The sequence below is a fragment of the Pyxicephalus adspersus genome, chromosome 6 (genome assembly GCF_032062135.1).
Source record: "Pyxicephalus adspersus chromosome 6, UCB_Pads_2.0, whole genome shotgun sequence".
In the NCBI taxonomy this organism is placed as follows: Eukaryota; Metazoa; Chordata; class Amphibia; order Anura; family Pyxicephalidae; genus Pyxicephalus; species Pyxicephalus adspersus.
The window spans coordinates 15,814,866-15,832,820 of NC_092863.1; the positions used below are offsets into that span (position 1 = coordinate 15,814,866).

The 17,955-nt window shown below is 39.0% G+C and overlaps 2 pseudogenes; both read right to left on the reverse strand.

The window, feature by feature from the left end:
* Nucleotides 1-290: 290 nt before the first annotated feature.
* Nucleotides 291-5,523, reverse strand: LOC140332399 (NXPE family member 2-like; annotated as a pseudogene).
* Nucleotides 5,524-8,120: 2,597 nt separating this feature from the next.
* On the reverse strand, nucleotides 8,121-9,106 carry LOC140332400 (NXPE family member 4 pseudogene; annotated as a pseudogene).
* Between the last annotated feature and the right edge of the window lie 8,849 nt (nucleotides 9,107-17,955).

The window sequence follows — 17,955 nt, forward strand, 5'->3', positions numbered from 1 at the left end:
TATCTGTTGGACAAAGCAGAACTTTTTATCTTTATTTGATTTACTTTTATTTTATTTGGAGATCCAGTTTCTTACAGATGGCCTTTGTTAAAAGGTTGTTATCTGAATGTCACACAGTAAAGAGGGTTCTTGATAATGTCTTTTGGATGGATGTAGTAGATAATTGTTCAAAATCAGTACAGCCTCCATAATGTTTTTTGATTGCATTGTTATGTTAATTGGGCAGATGTACTACTTGTTAATTCATTTAAATAAAGGACAAAAAAAACTCTTTGATCAAAGACCTAAAACCTTGAACAGACTTCCCATGGATGTCAGAGGATTGTGGCTAGAAACAATCTTTAAGATGAACAACTGCAAGTTCTATACACACAGTCCCATTCTGTTTGATAGAGCGAGGAGGATAATCAAGCGCAATCTTGCTGTGCACTCCTCCATAGGAATGAACAGCAGTTGTTCCCAATCGGTCATTTATCAATCAGCTTTGGCAATGTCGGTGGACCACTATATACATCTGGCATAGGCACAACTGTTTATCTTGGGAGACTTATTTTATTGTGTGTACGTAGCTTACCAAATATTGTTTTCTTTAGGGTGATTTAACAAACATATGTCAAAAACATGTGAATCTGGTTCCTGATGATAAATTCTGGTAGATGTACTTCATTAGTATTGTAAGCAATGCTCATGTCCCAAGCATCAACCACAGCCACAGGAAGGTGACTGAAAATGTCCCTAAATATCAGGTACTGGAAATAACCATGGAAGTCACTAAATCTTTCTGGATCTGTGTCAAGCTCTCTGGTGTTATCAGCTTTAATAACAACCTTTGTGTCCGGAGGAAAAGACATTGCAAGGCCTCATGGACATTGAGAACTCCTCCGATAAAGAGAAGAATGGGAAATGGCCGGAAGTGCTGTCCCAGACATATGACGACAATGAAGTATGGACCTCCCGCCAATAGGTCGATCTCTTGACTTATGTAGGAGTCATCTTTGACTGTGTAAAAGGAACTTGCGACAAATGGATGGCTGTGCTTTTTCCAGTGTAGCTGAATGTCCTGCTTTTCATTAGTGGCAAAAAGTAGAGAAATCAGTCCCTCACAATGCAGATTGTCTTGAACCCTGGTATTACACAAAAAGGGTTAATTCAATGTGTTTTCAAAGAGATCTTGTCCCCATACTAATAATATCAGCAACAAGCTTCCTTTAAGTTTACATGTCCAAAAAACTTGTTTCATTTATTTAATCTCCTGTAATTATTGATATTATGATGCTGAACATGCACTTTAGTCCAGCAGGGGACACGCTTCTTGGATGTGACATCAGCAGCCCCAGGCAGACTCCCAGCGGTCACTAAAATGATGACCTGAGATATTCTCCTGCTATTATTTGTCTGTGGACAGCCTCTCCTTTATCTGATGGCAGGGCAGATAGGCTCTCTGCAGCTCCTCTACTTTTTACATATTACAATCAGCTGCTGGTGCTTCTGAAAAACATTCAGTACAGAGTACACATAACAAAATTACTAATTCTACCTGAGATTGATAGGGTGATAGGTTCTCTTTACGATATACCCATCACAAGAGAAATATTAGGGCTACTTTTGTTTATATCTAATGCTAGATCCTTGACTGTCATACTGATAGTTTGACTTGATGAACTGAAACGAGTACAAACATAAGGAATTCCTACATTTCTCTGGGACTCTAGTTAAGAAAATATTGGAAATAAAGTACAGTTTGGGACTATCATGAATTTTAAAACAGATTAGATTAAAATCCATGGATGTGTATAGAAGGAAGCAACTAAGTATGCACTTAAAATGACAATCAGCGTCATAACTTCACCCCATGTGGCTCATGCACATAAATCAAAGCACATTTTTATTGGAAAACTTAGTATCACCTTGTCCTTTGCAATGACTTTATACTCTCTGGTTCTAGAACATGATACCAACACTGGAAACGCAACACTGATCTATTTCCTTTTTTTAATGTAGGTTCTTTTTATGTCTTTTATAAAGTTGGGGAATCTGTGGTATCTATAAGACTAGCTGTTACAGATCAGCAGCTTTCCTACTTTGCTGCAGTCTGCGTTATTCCAGGATTGGGGGATATAGGCCTCAACATGTCATCTTTAGGGTAATATAGCTCCTACACAAACAGTGTTGTCCTTACTATTGAGCTGTACCTCTTGCTTAAGCATAAAGTAATTTTCCTAGCTCTGAATATTTGGTTCCCCGTGTTAGTGTCCCTCCTTTGCTGTCATTACCTACATTTACCTGACTGTCCTGGATCGTTATTGCCATTCTCAGGTTCTATCCTTGATCATCTACCATCTACAAAAGTTTGTGTAAATGTTGGAACACTCATTAGTAAAGTCCACCACTCCTTGTGAGGTGCTCTAGTGAAGATCTGGTAGGTGTTCTTAGATTCTGTGTCTTGGTCCTTTTAGGGTTCACAAAGCATTCCCTGAGTAAATTACTATCCTGTTCTCCTAAATTTGGGTTACTACGTACATGCATGTGTGGCTCAGATTATCTATTTGGAGATGAGAGTTGATAGGCAAGAAAATCTGTAAACGAAGAGATACATTCTCCCATGTAAGTCAGGATTTTTAATACAAATGCCTAAATAATGATATAGTCTGGGTTCATTGCATAATTTTACTGTGAGCTAAAGGCGCTTGATGATGTGCTCCCAGGAAGGGTCTTAGTTGACCTGGGCTTACAAAAAAGAGAACTAGCATATAGGACATGAAGAATATGAGGAGTGCAGCGCTGAAGTGTGATGAGGGTTAAAATGGGGGGAAGATATATCAGTATATATATGTGTATACTTTAAAGTTATAAAAATGGACCGAATCAAGATTGTTTGAGGCATAAGGTTTAGTGTGAGAACAACAATAAATATTAGGGTTGGGTAAAACTTGAGGAGGCATCAGTGTCTAAAATGAAATTTATACTTGATTTGGGTGCTGATTGTTCTTTTTGCAAATGTCCTTCAGATACCAACACCTACATTTCTGTATTTATATAAAAATGTAATATCCTAGCCTTTAGGAACCATCTACTTTAAACTTTTTTTCCTTTGTGTCATAGAGCCTATTGTAATTATATATGATGTACCTTCTAATATACTGGTCAAACTATCGAACGATTGCCGCACAGTGGAATCCCTCCAAAAAAGCACCCTCTTGTCATTTAAACAGGTGTATATCTGCTCTTGGCTTCTTAAAGTTGAAGATTTCACAAAATGCAGGTCTCCACATATTCTGAAACACAAATCCACTTGGAAATGGGGATTCCATTCCAACTGTACACGGTTCTAGATATGAGTCTGAAGAGATGAAAATTGACAGAAGTTTACAAACATGTTCTTAAACTGTATATATAACTGTATATAAATACTCTCGTTCTATAATCGCCTCAGGGCTGATATCAGACGAGAATCTTGCCCGTGTACAGCGCTCCTCGTCAATCGTTTGTCCTGGCGGATCCACGGACGAAGAAGATCATAATGAAAGTGAAGGAAAGAGAGCACAGTGGGGTGCCACTCTGTTGTTCTCCCCCTCCCCTCTTCATAGAGCAGAATGGTGTACCCAACCTTAGACCCTCTCAGGTGTTCTCAGATATTCTGTCTAGCACTTTGCTTCTATTTTCTTTTTGTATTCACATACTCACCTGACAGCTGTCATAGCAAACATCAAGATAGCTTTAGTGAGTGAGGTCAGGTAATAGATTAGGTTGGACTATGCAGTGTTGGGAAGAAGATCTTTGATAGGCTGGAAGGCTTCCTGACCTCAGTGGACATTTTCTTCTAAATCAGAAGTTATATATTGTCTTCTGACAGGTTGACAGGGGTTTCAGTATAAAAATACCAGCACCATAATTTTTACATTAAATCCCCTGCCAACCAGTATACAAGAAAATTGCCGCTGTGGTCATATGGAGACCATTTGTTTTGTTGACCAATTTGTTATCGGGGGTTTAAAGCCAGTGCAGACTGAGCCAAGGGGGCATAATTCAGGGTACAAGTGTGCCATATGTACCTGTTGTAAATATAAATTATCACAACCACCCAACACAGAAACATCTTTTTCGGGGCTGTGCTTTTCTAGAATAAAATTCTGACACTAATACAGTCTGCTATATAGCTGACATCTTCTAAAATGAAAAATCATTTTCAGTGGCAAGTAAAGTAGCAATAGCAGCCTCCATGTTTCCTTTACAAGTGTTTAAAGGATTACAAGTGTTTAAAGGATGTTTTACAGTGTTTTACAAGGATGAGTTAACTTACTTAAACATTCAGATACTTTTATGTGTCCAAAATCTCCTGGAATATTCACCCCTATATTTTGCCTAAAATGAACACAAAAGATATTGTCAATGTAGCTGATCAATTCATATATGTTAAAGCAGAACTGTGCTTGATTTTTGAAGACATTTTAAGTAGGTAAAGGTTCATGGAAGAAGAGGCTATTCATGTCACTTCTGTTTTAAAACCTCTTTTCTTGCTTGATAACATTTTTTATCCTATTTGCACACTGACCACCAAGTTTGTGCAACTTGTCTATAAAATGCATGAGCTTGGTGGCAGGATTAAGTAACTCCTAATCCTATGTGAAAGTGTAAAGCTGCGTACACACTTGCAATTTCTGTCGTTGGAAAGGATCTTTCACGATCCTTTCCAACGACAAGGGACTGCACGATGCATGAACGATGCTGTACATACAGCACCGTTCATGCTCTATGGAGAGGGGAGGGGGGAAGCGACGGAGCGGCACCCTGCTGCGCGCTCTCCCCCTTCCCTTTCATTAGGATCGGTTGTCGTCCATTGTCCGTGGATCCGGCAGGACGGTCATTCGGACGATGGACGACACCGACTGTACACATGGCAGATTTTCGCCCGATATTTGTCCGATGCCGATTATGGGGCGATAAAAATCTGCCATGTGTACGTAGCTTTACATCATTCATGGCAGATCAATGCAAAAGACAGCAGATTACAAAGAAAAGAAGGAAAAGATGGTAGTGACAAAATGACAAGGGATGGTAGGGGTGGTGCAATTCTGAAGGAAGGTACTGTAAAAAGTGTTGAAGTCCTTGATGAAATGTGTGACAACCCTCAATAAAGACCCTCAGTGACAGACCTTTAGTGGAGACCCTTAGTAAGAAACCCCCAGTATACTCCCCCAATGACAGACCTCCAGCAGAGACATTTTGTAATTAACTCTCATTAACCTTTAGTAGAGACCCCCAGCAAGAACCCTCGGGGGCAAGTCTTTAGTAGAGTAAAGGCCCTCTAACCTCTAATACAGAATTCTAGCAGAAAACCTCAGTAACAGATCCCTAGTGCACACCCCCAGGGATATGATAGACCTCTTGAACATACAGCTTCTGCTATGCAGTGTCATTTAATTAAAATGTAACTAAACCCCGCTATACTCACCTGTCCCCGTTCCACCATAGGGTGCCACCACGCTCTTCCTTTTTCTTTTCCTGGATACCATTTTCAAACATCTGGTTGGTTGAGCTTGGATGATCCTAATCCCCACGCAGGCGCATGGGAGTTCTTTTATTTCAGGCAAGCAGAGGGGAAGCCAGGATTTCCGCAGCTCTGCAGTTCCCCAGAGTGATCAGACAGGTAAAAGTGCTTATTTCTGACGCTGTCTCTGCAATATTGCCTGGCCTGATCCAGAAGTTTTTAATGTGGAGCTCTAGTTCCACTTTAACCTTTTTTTGTAAAATATTTTTTTTCCATAAAAAGCAAAAAACAGCAGTAAAAAAAGCTGTAACAAACTAAACTGACAAAATTGACGCAAACCATTAAAAAGTTCCTGTAATAAAAGAGATACTTTTAAGTGAAAAACATTATTTGGAAAAACCACTAGATGTCTCACTAGGATATGGTATACACAGAAATCATTATTATGTTTCAGAGTATTATGTGGTGCTGCAGAGCTGTATGAATCAGTTTCAGTTGATTGAAATTGAAAGGAAACACCTGGTAACAGCTGGAAACATGTTAAATGTGGGTTTTTTTGTTTTTTTTAGCACATAGTAAACTATTAGCCTGCTGAATAAGTATACATTAGGTATGAGTATATTACATTCTTTTCCACTCTATCCAAAGAGAAAAAAAATTTGCTAAAATTAAAAAAAGGTGAAAATGTAGTGACACCACTGAAAACCCAATGTTACTTGATTCTTTTGTTGGGCTTTGCTCTTTTAAAGTCGCCCTGTCACAAAAGTGGGAAATTTAAATCAAGCAAAAGATGTAAAAATATTCAATATCAGAGATTACTTGCAGTGGAAACAATCAGTTCAGAAAATGATCAGTAGATGCATATAATACAGATCTCTGTTCCCTCCTGTCTTCCAAGCTCATTAATTATAATTATATACTGACTTTTTTTAGACACGTGTACATTCATTTACCTTTAATAATACAGTTTGAGCAAGAGAGTTCAGGAATGAAGTAATACATTTGTGTACTTTGAATCACTGACCCAGAACATACACAAGTTAATTCTGACTTCTGACCTTACCTTGATTTGCTTGCATATTGGTTCTGGAACAATTTTACAAAGTATAAAAGCTGTCAGAATAATAACCAGGCAAGTAGTATTTTGGTAGCTGGGATAGTAGCTGCTGTACTTCTGTCATTTCTTCTTAATTAAGCAGAATTAAACTATGTTGCTGATGCCCAGGGTCTTGCCATAATGTGTATTGTAAGTATGCACAGACTTACCTGGCAAAGCACCCCCTCCAACGCTGCATTGGCTATGATATCCTTCGGCACTCCATCCCTGCAGTTGTTTTCTTCCATGCATTTTCCAGATTTGGCATCTTCATGGCATCGCAATGCTTATATTCCTTGGGCAGCATTTTCATTAGAGTGCCATGCAGGCGACGTATAGGGAGGTGTGTGGTTACTACTGTTGTGTACATTTGTTAAATGATAACTGTATTTTTGTACATTCTTGTAAAGAATCCACTAGATGGAGTGGACAACAAGTTTCTGTTTTTTGTTAGTGGGTGCTGTTGTTTTGAAGTTGTCGAATTGTGAGTAGCACCAGACTGGTGGCCACTTTGGATTGAAGCTCTATTTAAGATGGGCCTACCCACTTCATTAGGAGCATGAAAGGAACCCAAAGCAAGACAATGGGGTCTAGAGCACAAGAAATTGCAGGTTAATGAACATCAAGAGGCCAAGCACAAGAGATGTAGGGGGGACTAGCCCAGAGTCAGCCATACTCAATACCCAAGAGCCAGAGGTAAGAGAGTAGTCAGGAGATGTACAGTAGCTGGGGTCAAACACAGGTGAGAGTCAGCCAGATGTAGAACCAAGGGCAGAGGCAGAAGAATGATTAGGTCAAGCAGAGGTGAAGTCAGGTAGCAAACTAAAAGGGTCTGGCAGGAGCTGTTTGGCAACTGGTTGCTAACAATGCGGTCAGGATACAGGGCAAGCTTTAGTTTGGCTCTAAGCTAATTTGGGGGTCAGAGGATGCAGATTTCTCCACTCAGCAGAAGAGGGAGAGGACTGTGTAGCCACAGATCATATGGTTCACCTTGACAGCAGGAACTATTCAACAAGTACTGACAGAAAGATTACATAAATTGGGTCCAGGACAAGGTCTGCATCCTAGCAAGGCTGCATCCAGAAAGTGTGTAGGGAGAAGTACTCTCCCTTCTTGTGGAGTTTTTTTCTGGTCACTATCACCTATATCACAATGTAGGTGGGACTTACAAGCATGTCATCGGACACAAAGTGCTCTAATTTGCATAGATCCAGCACAGGAGGGTTACTTACTGTTGCAACCATGAACACACTAAATAATATTATATAATTAGCTTGCCATGGAGCCTGACCACATGAAAAGTCTATAAAACAAAACCTAAATTCATCTTTAAATACAAAAAAATATAAACAAATTAAACAATTTACAGGGTTCTCCCCAGGCACTTTTAGCTGGGTGCACCACCCGGCACTTTTCAGCACCCACCCGGCTGTTTTTGGGTGGTTACCAAAGAGTTTGGTCACAATACAGGGGCTGCCACCCAGCTAAAATTTCTTTCCACCTGGCTTAAACAAATTTCTGGGTTGAGCACTGAATTTACCTTTCAAAAAGGCCTCTCTCTTTTTCCGAAAGGAATGACATATCTCTGTTGTAGGACTGGAGAACTGTTAATGATTCACAGTGGGCATCTTTTGGTTTCTTGCAAAAAAATGATTCCACGTCTTTATCATATCTGTATTTACAAACATCATCAGTTCTGTTTAATTTAAATCCGCATTCAGCCCTGACCTTTTGAGTTTCAATTTGAAAAGTTCCTACAAATTCAATAAGACCATAGCAAGGAAGCTCTCCACAGTAATGAAACAGCCTCACTTGGATGATGGAGTACCAAGGAAACATTGACTATCCCTTCCCAAAATAAAGGAAAATGAACATGATAGGTCCCATTGTTGAAATCTTCTACACTTCCACTTGCTGCAGCGTTAAGATGTGGAGAAATTATTCTTGCTTTTATAAAATCTCCTCCATAAGTTTTCTTATTAACCAAGATGTCAAACATGTCAATCTGAACAATTTGTCTCCAACAGGATACGTCTCTCTTGCTGTTCTTTGTACTTGTTGTGAAATTAATGTTAGTGAATGTGACTTTAGGGACCAGTTCAGACATTTTGTTCAATATTGTAAGTTCTTCTTCTGATGGCAGGATTGCATGAAAAAATTTAGCCTTACTGCTTGTAGGAATCATCGTAGAGAAAACCTTAAGATAAAGAGTAATTAAAGAGTAATTAAAAAGCTATATACCTAAAAATTATTTCTGAAGTAAATGGTGTCTTTTAATTGGTGTCCTATTGGTAAAAGCTAGTTAGAAACACAGAAAGATAATGTTAGGAACGGATGCATACAAACTTACAAAATGGCGGAAAGAATAGTTTATTGGTTTCAGAGGTTTGCCGGGTCTGATCACTTCTCTATTACAAAGATGTCAGTGGGGCGGTAGCCATTATGATACGGGTATCTTTTTAAATCTTTCCAGCCTCCAAATCTTACTTAGTACTTACCTGTCCTACTGGAAGCCACACCATCTCTTCACTGAAAATCTCCTGACTAAGTAGAGTTTATTTCCCCACCTAAAGAGAGAATTCAGCTGCTCCTATGGGAATGCTATCAAACCTGCTGATGTTGGTATAGGAGCAGAAGTATAGTAAGAGTTGTATTATCTGCTAAAATTCAAAGGTTCCAACATTACATTACTACACATCCATGGTAAACACATCCTGAGCTCTTAGGAATAATCGTAATGTAAGTGAAGGGAAGAGAGGGCAGTGTGGTGCCGCTCTGTCGTTCTCCCCCCTCGCCTTTCCATAGTGCAGAACGGCTCTGTATCATTCAGTCTTTTGTCATTGGAAAGGATCATGAAAGATCAACAATTATTGAAAGTGTGTATCTAGCCTTAGGCTATGTACACACGTGCTATATCTATTGTTGGAAAGAATCTTTCATGATCCTTTCCTAGGACTGCACAATGCATGAATTAGCATTGTACAATCAGCACCGTTCTGCTCTATGGAGGAGGGAGGGGGAGAACAACGGAGGGACACCCTGATGCTCTCTCCCTTCACTTCTATTACAATCGTTCATCGCCCATCGTCCGATCCACGAACAATGGCTGGTTACACACGTGCAATAAGGACATACAGCACCGTTCTGCTCTATGGGGAGGAGAGGGGGAGAACGAGGGAGCGGCATCCTGCTGCACGCTCTCCCCTTTTACTTTCATTAAGATCTTTCGTCGTCCATCGTCCGTGGATCCACCAGGACGGTCGTTTGGACGATGAACGACGGGGGCTGTACGCACGCCAGATTCTCGGCCAATATCAGCCCTGAGCCAATTATAGGACAAAATCCATTTGACGTGTGTACGTAGCCCTAGAGTGTAGGTGATGGGAATAGTGATAATAGTGACATTGTAGTATAGCCACCATGGCAAATCTAGTGGTAGAGAGAGGACAGTAAACATTACCTTTAGTCAGTACACTTTAGGCCAGTGTTTCTCAACAAGGGTTCAGTGGAACCTTACGGCTCCTTCAAAGGTTGCTATGGGTTTCTTGAGCAATGAGCAATTTGTGGCTCTCAGGTCAATTACCACTGATAGCTGAGATTTATGAGCATCTATAAAGGGGACATTCTTCCCATCAGCTAACATTGTAAGAGGCATTCGTCCCATTGACCACCAGGCTAATTTATCATGAATTGGGCATATAATAAATATTGATATATAAATAATGAGACCTGAGTTCTTTCAAAAGATTGCTAAGATCTTAAAAAGATTGAGAAAGACTGATTTAGTCTATGAATTAGACGATAATAAAAATAAAAAAAACTAGACACCATTAGTCATGTTATTTGGTTTGCCAGTAATTATGTAAACTACAAATTAGATTAGGTTTAATTTCCTGGTGATATAATAGCCTGCAGTCTTTAAAGCTCTGTTCGTGGTTACACCCTTTTCACAAAGTATGGCAATGAAACTGTTGGTGAAGTTTTGCATATTGTTATAAAGAGTGAATGATCTTGATAAACGATCCTTAGATTATGATCCAGTTTCTTCAACTTTAACAACAGCTGAATGGATTGAATTGTTTTATATATGTCATTTGAGTGACTCTGAATCCTGGCCAATGAAAATGCAGTTGTCCATGTCCCCAGATGCCAACCCTACCTTCTTTCTGACTGTTTGTTCCTGACTACCTGATCTACCTACTTTTCTGACTGTTTTTTAAGTATTGCTTTTTGTATTGTGAGATATAGCCCAATGTACAAGCGATGTTACCTCTTTGAGTTGTAGATCAAACAGACATCTTCTTCAACAAAACTCTGAAAGGAATGAAAATTTTAGTACATAAATGTAATGATATTTCATGTTTATTGATACGAATGTAATTATGTTTACGAATACAATTGTAGCTGAGCTCTGGGATAAGCAAATATTGCCTAAATACAAGAGGTGTATATTCTACTTCAATCTTGGTGTGCTGTTTATTTATTACAGATCTGTGCAATAATTTAGCATAAAGAAGAAAAATCAAATAATTGGGAATTTCAAAGCGTAAAAAGGGTAATTATTTATTTAATAATAACTATATAAAGGTAAAAGGCAGTTGGTAAAAAAACTGACTGCTAACATGGCCCAAGGGCTAATAAATCACAAAGAGCTTTACTGAATACAGCCAGTCTCAAAGAATAATATATCAACAATTCTTGGTAATACTTCAGATACAATATGGAATTTTACACTTTCAATCTATGAAATATTCTGCCAGTGTGTTTCATAACAGTACTTCCTTAGAAGAAACAAGCAAAGTGTAGAATTCACATTATGAAAATGGTAGTACCCATGCTTGGTTGTGTTCAGGTAGAAATATATTTAAACCCAGCATAAGGGAGGGATGACTGGAAAAATTTACCAAAGATCTCTTTCTCAAGTAATGTGTGTGCGCTCCCACTGAGCAAACAACACATCAGTAGTTGAGCATGGTTGATTTTGTTTATAAAAAATAAATATAGTTAATTTTTCATGTCTCGGGAACACTGAGACAATGTGGCTTGGAGGGCAAAAACAGTCAAAGTGGCTTTTGTGGAATTTCGGGAAAGGGTTAGGACAGTGTCAAACATGGCCATACCTAGAAGAAAAATGTGCCATAGTTACACTGTCCCTTGTAGTGTAGTGGTAGTTGTAGTGATGTCCCACTGCCCTCCATACAGTGTCATGGTTTATTAGTTCTCAAAATTGTGTGCCTCAGCATTCCAGTGCTCCGTAGTATGTTGCAGCCTTCAACTGTTGATACATACACATACCCTCGCACAAAAAAAGACATTCTTATCAAGGAATATATATATATGTCTTGCTTAAATACTAATTGATGTCCCAGTCTCCCCTAAAAAAGCCATTTGGCAAGAATAATGAACATCTAACAAGTCGAATACCTATCTTTTTTCAATTCTGATATCTGCATATACTAAAGGGCTGGCAAACACTGATAAGGAAAATAGAGGAAGCACTGTATCACTGCATATTACTGACATGCATTTATCATTGGCAGCGGTAGGGAATGACATGCAGATAATGCCAACAACAGGCACATATTACCAACTACCGATACATATCAATGACAAGTAATTATTCCACAAACAGACCATTGACAAGATGATTCCCTAGTAACAAGGTAGGCCAGTGACAGGGGAAAGAGCCACCTGTTACTGCTGAAATTTGGAAGAGGGCTTCTTGGGACACCTGGGAACTGTTTATGGTGTGGGGTACCACTGTGAATGCATTTAGGTAGGCTGCAGGGAGCCCCTACTGCTGATTGGATTAGTCTATGAGGATCAGCTGCATACTCCACACTCCATTCCGCACTTACATTCTTGTGTTCCATAACTGTTCTCTCTGCTGGCCATGTCCCCATGCCGCATCACCTGGCTACCACAATATTGTCAGTAACTGACTCCATTTAGGGTTGATCTCTGGCCTCCTTGGTCTTAAGCTACGTACACACTTCCAATTATTATCGTTGGAAAACGAACGACGAACGATCCTGCACGATATATACGAACGATCGTATAGCACCGATCCTGCACATAGAGATAACGACATGATCGTTTGTAGATATTGTACACACAATAGATACGATCGTTTAAGCGATAGAGGAACTATGTGCACGACAGGAAAGTGAACGGACGTTCGTTCATCACGCATGCTCTGAACATGGACGATCAACGAACGACCGTACACACGAACGATGTTCAACGATCGTCGTCCAATCCGATCCGCTGGTCCGGTCGTTCGTTTCTAACGAGTTTCCTCATTCGTCGGCGTCGTTGGTTACTTTTTTACTTTTTTTGCCCAATCGATCGTTCGTCGTTCGATTGGAACGATAAAAATTGGAAGTGTGTACGCACCTTTAGACTGTTACCTTGCATGGCTGCCTCTGAGACTTTTAAGAACTGACCTTATCTTTGCTTAGTGATTCGTGGATCCTAATTACCTGCAACTGTTTTTGTTCCTGTAATCAGTCTGGATTATCAACTTCCTATTTAAAACCTGCAGTTTTCTGTTCTTTTTTTCCTGGTTATTTTGGTTTATTCTGTGATCTTGTGTACTGTTACTAGGAGCTATTGTGGTTAAATGTATCTCAACATGGACTTTGTCATTGGCTCTCTCTCTGTCCTGCTGGCTTGACCTATGGACTTGCCTCGGACAGCTGTTGATTACTGTTCATTTTTCTGTTTGCTGTGTTCATCCACTACTGGGTACACTGGTTAAATTGGGATGAGATGTCCCAGATAGAAACATTTTTAGGACAGGAAGTGGCTCAGCTAAGCATCAGTATGGGTGACATTTAATGAATCATTGAACTGTGCTTATTTTAATCTGAACTAGAAGTCTTCAAATGCCATTTTCAACTGAAGTTAGGTTAGGATCAGGTAAGAGAATAAAATTAAGGGTTAAAGGGATTTAAAGTAACCCATGATTAGAAGAAAATGGTGGTTGTGAGTAATGTTGTGGGTCCCACCTCGTACAAATGGGGTATGCCTGGTTGTTTGTCACAATATTTTCCTAATTACTGTCCTAGAACATATATTAGGATAGGAAATTCTGATATTTCTCCAATAGTACATTCATGTTGGTCTGCGGGATCAATAGAAATGTGAAAAAGAAAGAGCTGGTAAACTCTAAGACCACCATGAATTGTTAAAGCTTTGCCCATGTAGATCGACCTAACATTTAGGTAGCATGGACAAAAGCTGCTGCGACCTGGGTTCCTGTACCTTTTTTTTTTAGGTGATAATTACGTTAAGCCAGCAAATTTTGAAGGTTAAAATGACTAAAAATTGCAGAATACATTCAAATTAATAGCTAATATTGAATCATTTACTAGACTTTGGGCGAGGAGGAAAGGGGGCTTTATGGAGTACTGCAGCGTCCAGCAATTAGAACACCCTGCATTTAGTCATGACATTTGTCATCTTTAAGAGTTGGAAATTAATAAAAATCCTAATATAAATAATCTCCTAAGTATACAAATAGTTACAATGCATATTGGTGTTCAGATATGTAAAACTAAAACACTCAGGAAATTGGCTTCCTCTGGTTTGCATGTTTGCAAAAGAAGTCCAGGAAGTCAAGAATGACAATGATAACAAAATGTTCCTCAATCCACCTTAAAGCAGAACTAGTGTTAAGAAAAAACTTGGTACAGGAGGGTTCTTTAGTGCAGAAAGAACAGATCATGTCTCCTCTGAAATATAATAAACTTGCTTGTCTGCTCACAATTGTTTTAATTTTTAAGGTTAGTTCTTCTTTAAAAGCATTTTTTTCTTTTGACATCCAATGAGTATTAAACTGCTTCATTAGATGCTATTTTGAAGAGCTAACACCGTTTTAACCATTTTAACACATTTTGAAATATGGGAAACTTTAACATTTTTGACAGCAATTCTTGTTCTAAGCTGCTTCAACTGTGTTATAGCAACAGCATCCACAGAATAATTAGTTCATGTTTCACAATAAAACCTGTGTTTATTTTGCATACCCATATCCAAAAAGAATGTATTTGCTTGCCAATGATTTAATAAATTAACTTTTAATAATAACAGTTAATTTATTAATATCAACCTAATCTCTACCTTATTCCTTGAAACGGACCTTAACTCAGAATTTTTAATTTACATAAACGGGTAGACAACTTTTTATTTTTTTAAAATGGATAAAAAAAGTGCAGTGTTTAAGACAGAATGGGAGTACAAAGCTTTGCGGGATACCTACTTGGCTCTTGGCTGCTCCTTCTGTGCATGCTCTTTGCTGGGGCATGTGCAGAAGGAGCCTTTTCATCAATGGGAAAAAAATTGCCGGTGTCACGCAAGTGCAGTGAGATCGGCAATCTTTTTTTCCAATCTACGTCACCCGATTTTGCGCTTGCACAGTGCGAGATCGGGTGATGCAGGAAAAAGGACCTGGAAAAGACAGAAGAAGATGTCGGTGCCTGCGCTTCCCCTGAACTTGGCAAAAGACAGATGCTGGTACGGCATGGGACCCAATAGAAGAAACCTCCCGGCGGATTTTTTTATTTTGTGTTCACTTTAAGCTTTTCATTGTGAACATTTCTGTTTAAGCAAGAACAACCTCAGCAACTTTACAGAGCAACAGCCAAAATTGTTGGCTCGGTAAGATAACATATCACATCCTGTTTTTTGGGTCTTTGTTCTGGGTTTGTGCTGGGTTATAAATAACAAGAACTGCAAAATACACTTTTAGCTCTTCTTAGTTTGCATCTTGAGATTTAGCCTGACCTTAACAAAGTCCACATTCATGTCACTAACTGTCCCCCACAGGGGTTCACAATCTAATGTCCCTTCCTTAGTCATTAATGAAGTCTAAGGACAATTTTTAATGGAAGCCCAACTAACTTATCAGCACATTTTTGAGATGTGGGATGAAATTAGAAGGCCTAAAGACCTAGAAGACCTCCAAAAAATATATTTTTATAATTAAAGTTTCAGTGGGGCAACAAGATTACTTTAGCCATAATGCCGAGAGTGGCTCGGGGTGAATTATCTATACCAAAAGCAGTAACCCTGGGCCACACTTGGGATAGAATTGCCAGGGAGTTTAAACCACTTACCTAGTAAGCAGTGCCTGGCCTCCTGTCCCCCTGGCGATGCTGGCTAGGCATCTGTGTAACCTGGCGATGCCCGGCTGGGCATCTGCGTTCGAGCGTGTGGCTGAGGGGCGGGACTGTGTGGCTGGGAGTTGGCACCAGGTGGGAAATTTAAAATACTAAGTATTTTTAAATGTACTCATTTTAAATTTAAAAATACTTAATATTCATACCACCAGGGTGGTTAAAGTGAAATTTCATAGAAAAAAAATCACTTAAACTTTCATTGAATATATTCTTTTTAGCCATGGAAGACATGATCTTGCTTAACGTACACTTTATGCCTTTGAAAACCAAGGTATTGAGCAGCACTGGAGGAGGCCAGGTGGACTTGCACCTGTACCAGAAGCCCCTAAATGACAAAATTGGACGGATACAAGACTTTAAACCTTAGCCAAAGAGAAAGAGCAGCGGTGACTGGTCTTTACAGGAAGCTCCTGCACAAAGAAAAAGTTTCATGCTTGATTATTGCACAGATCTTGAAGAAAGACACAAAGGACCTCAAAATGTAGGTTAACACACACACACACCTCTTATATGTAGAAAATATTTGCATAGCCCCGAGATCAGCTTTAAGTAATAAGAGTTTTTTTTTTTCAACTGCAAGTGCTGTGTCTTCATACATTTTATATTACCATTAGGGATTACCTAAATTATTATTTAAAGTAGTTGGAAGGATAATTTTAGTCTTTACAGATTATTTATGTTAGTGTTCAGCAAAGAGAAAAAAAAGCATATTCAAGCATTGAAAGGAAAAATATAGAATAGAACAGAACAAAAGTGATAGCTATGGCGGTCAAAAAGAGCAAAATTATTCGGGTGAACGAACATCGAATTCATCAATGGGGGAAAAAATTCAGGTTGTATTTTGGGACTGTGTAGAGCTTCTACAGCCTATAAATACATTTAAAAAGACATGTCAAGACTCCCCCAGTTCTGCACAACACTGTACAAGTAAAAAAAAATAAGGAAGGCTTTTTTATGTTGCTGGCAAGGCCATTTTATGGGGCGGTCAAGGGAACATGCCAGATTTTATTCCGGCCTCCGACAAGAGGCAGAGAGGGCCACGAGGGGATTCCTTCGGTCCAAAAATTAGCCACCAGGTTTCACTGCTCTGTTACAAGCCATACACAGGGTTCAGAATACAGGCAGAGGTCCCTGAGGGGTCTTTCAGTCAAAAAATGATCCAGTTACACAGCCCTGTTACAAGTAATATGGGCCTCACAGGAGTGGGGACTGCATTGTTAACTGGAATCTCGAGCTGGGTGTAGTGCATGGCCAATGCCACCTTAAAGTCTGTAATACAATTTTTGTGAATGGAGTACTGACAGGTGTCAGCAGCAGGAGGAGGAGGCGGTGGGCTTGTAGACCAAGTGTGGACCGCATTAGTATCTTGCATCTAGAGTTGGGTACTGGGCAGACAGCAACAGTAACATCAGGAGTAGGAGGCGGTGGGCTTTGTGATGGAGCTAGGATCGCATTAGAGGTTGAGGCCATTATCTCTATGGACAGTGTAGAAGCTGTAGCTATTTGAGACATGAATAGATGAACGAAATTCACACTGTCCATACCTACTATCTAGTGAAACCACATAAAAGGGAACAGGCATAGTGGAATCAGCGGGGAAATACATAAATTGTTTATCATTTGTGGATATCTAGCGAGTGCTATCACAGTTGAATATCTGTATTTGTTTTAGATAAATACATACATTTTTATGGGTTTTAAGATAAATACCAAGTGCTATCAGAATAAAATTTCTGTATTTTTTGGAGAGAAATATAGAATATTTTATGGTCTTTTGGATAGATACCAAGTGCTATTAGAATTAAACATCTGTATTGTTTGGAGAGAAATACATACATTTTTATGGCTTTGGGGATATATAGCAAAGTGGGATCAGAATTAAATATCTGTATTTTTTGTAGAGAAATATAGAATTTTTTATGGTCTTTTGGATAGATACCAAGTGCTATCTGAATTAAATATCTATATTTTTTTGAAAGAAATACAGACATTTTTTGCCTTTGGGGATTAATAGCAAAGTGGGATCAGAATAAAATATCTGTATTTTTTTTTTACAGAAATACTGAAATTTTTATGGGTTTTAGGATAGATACCAAGTGCTATCATAATTAAATATCTGTATTTTTTACCGATAAATACAGAAATTTTTATGTTTTATGTGATAGATTGCAAGAGGAATCTTAAATTAT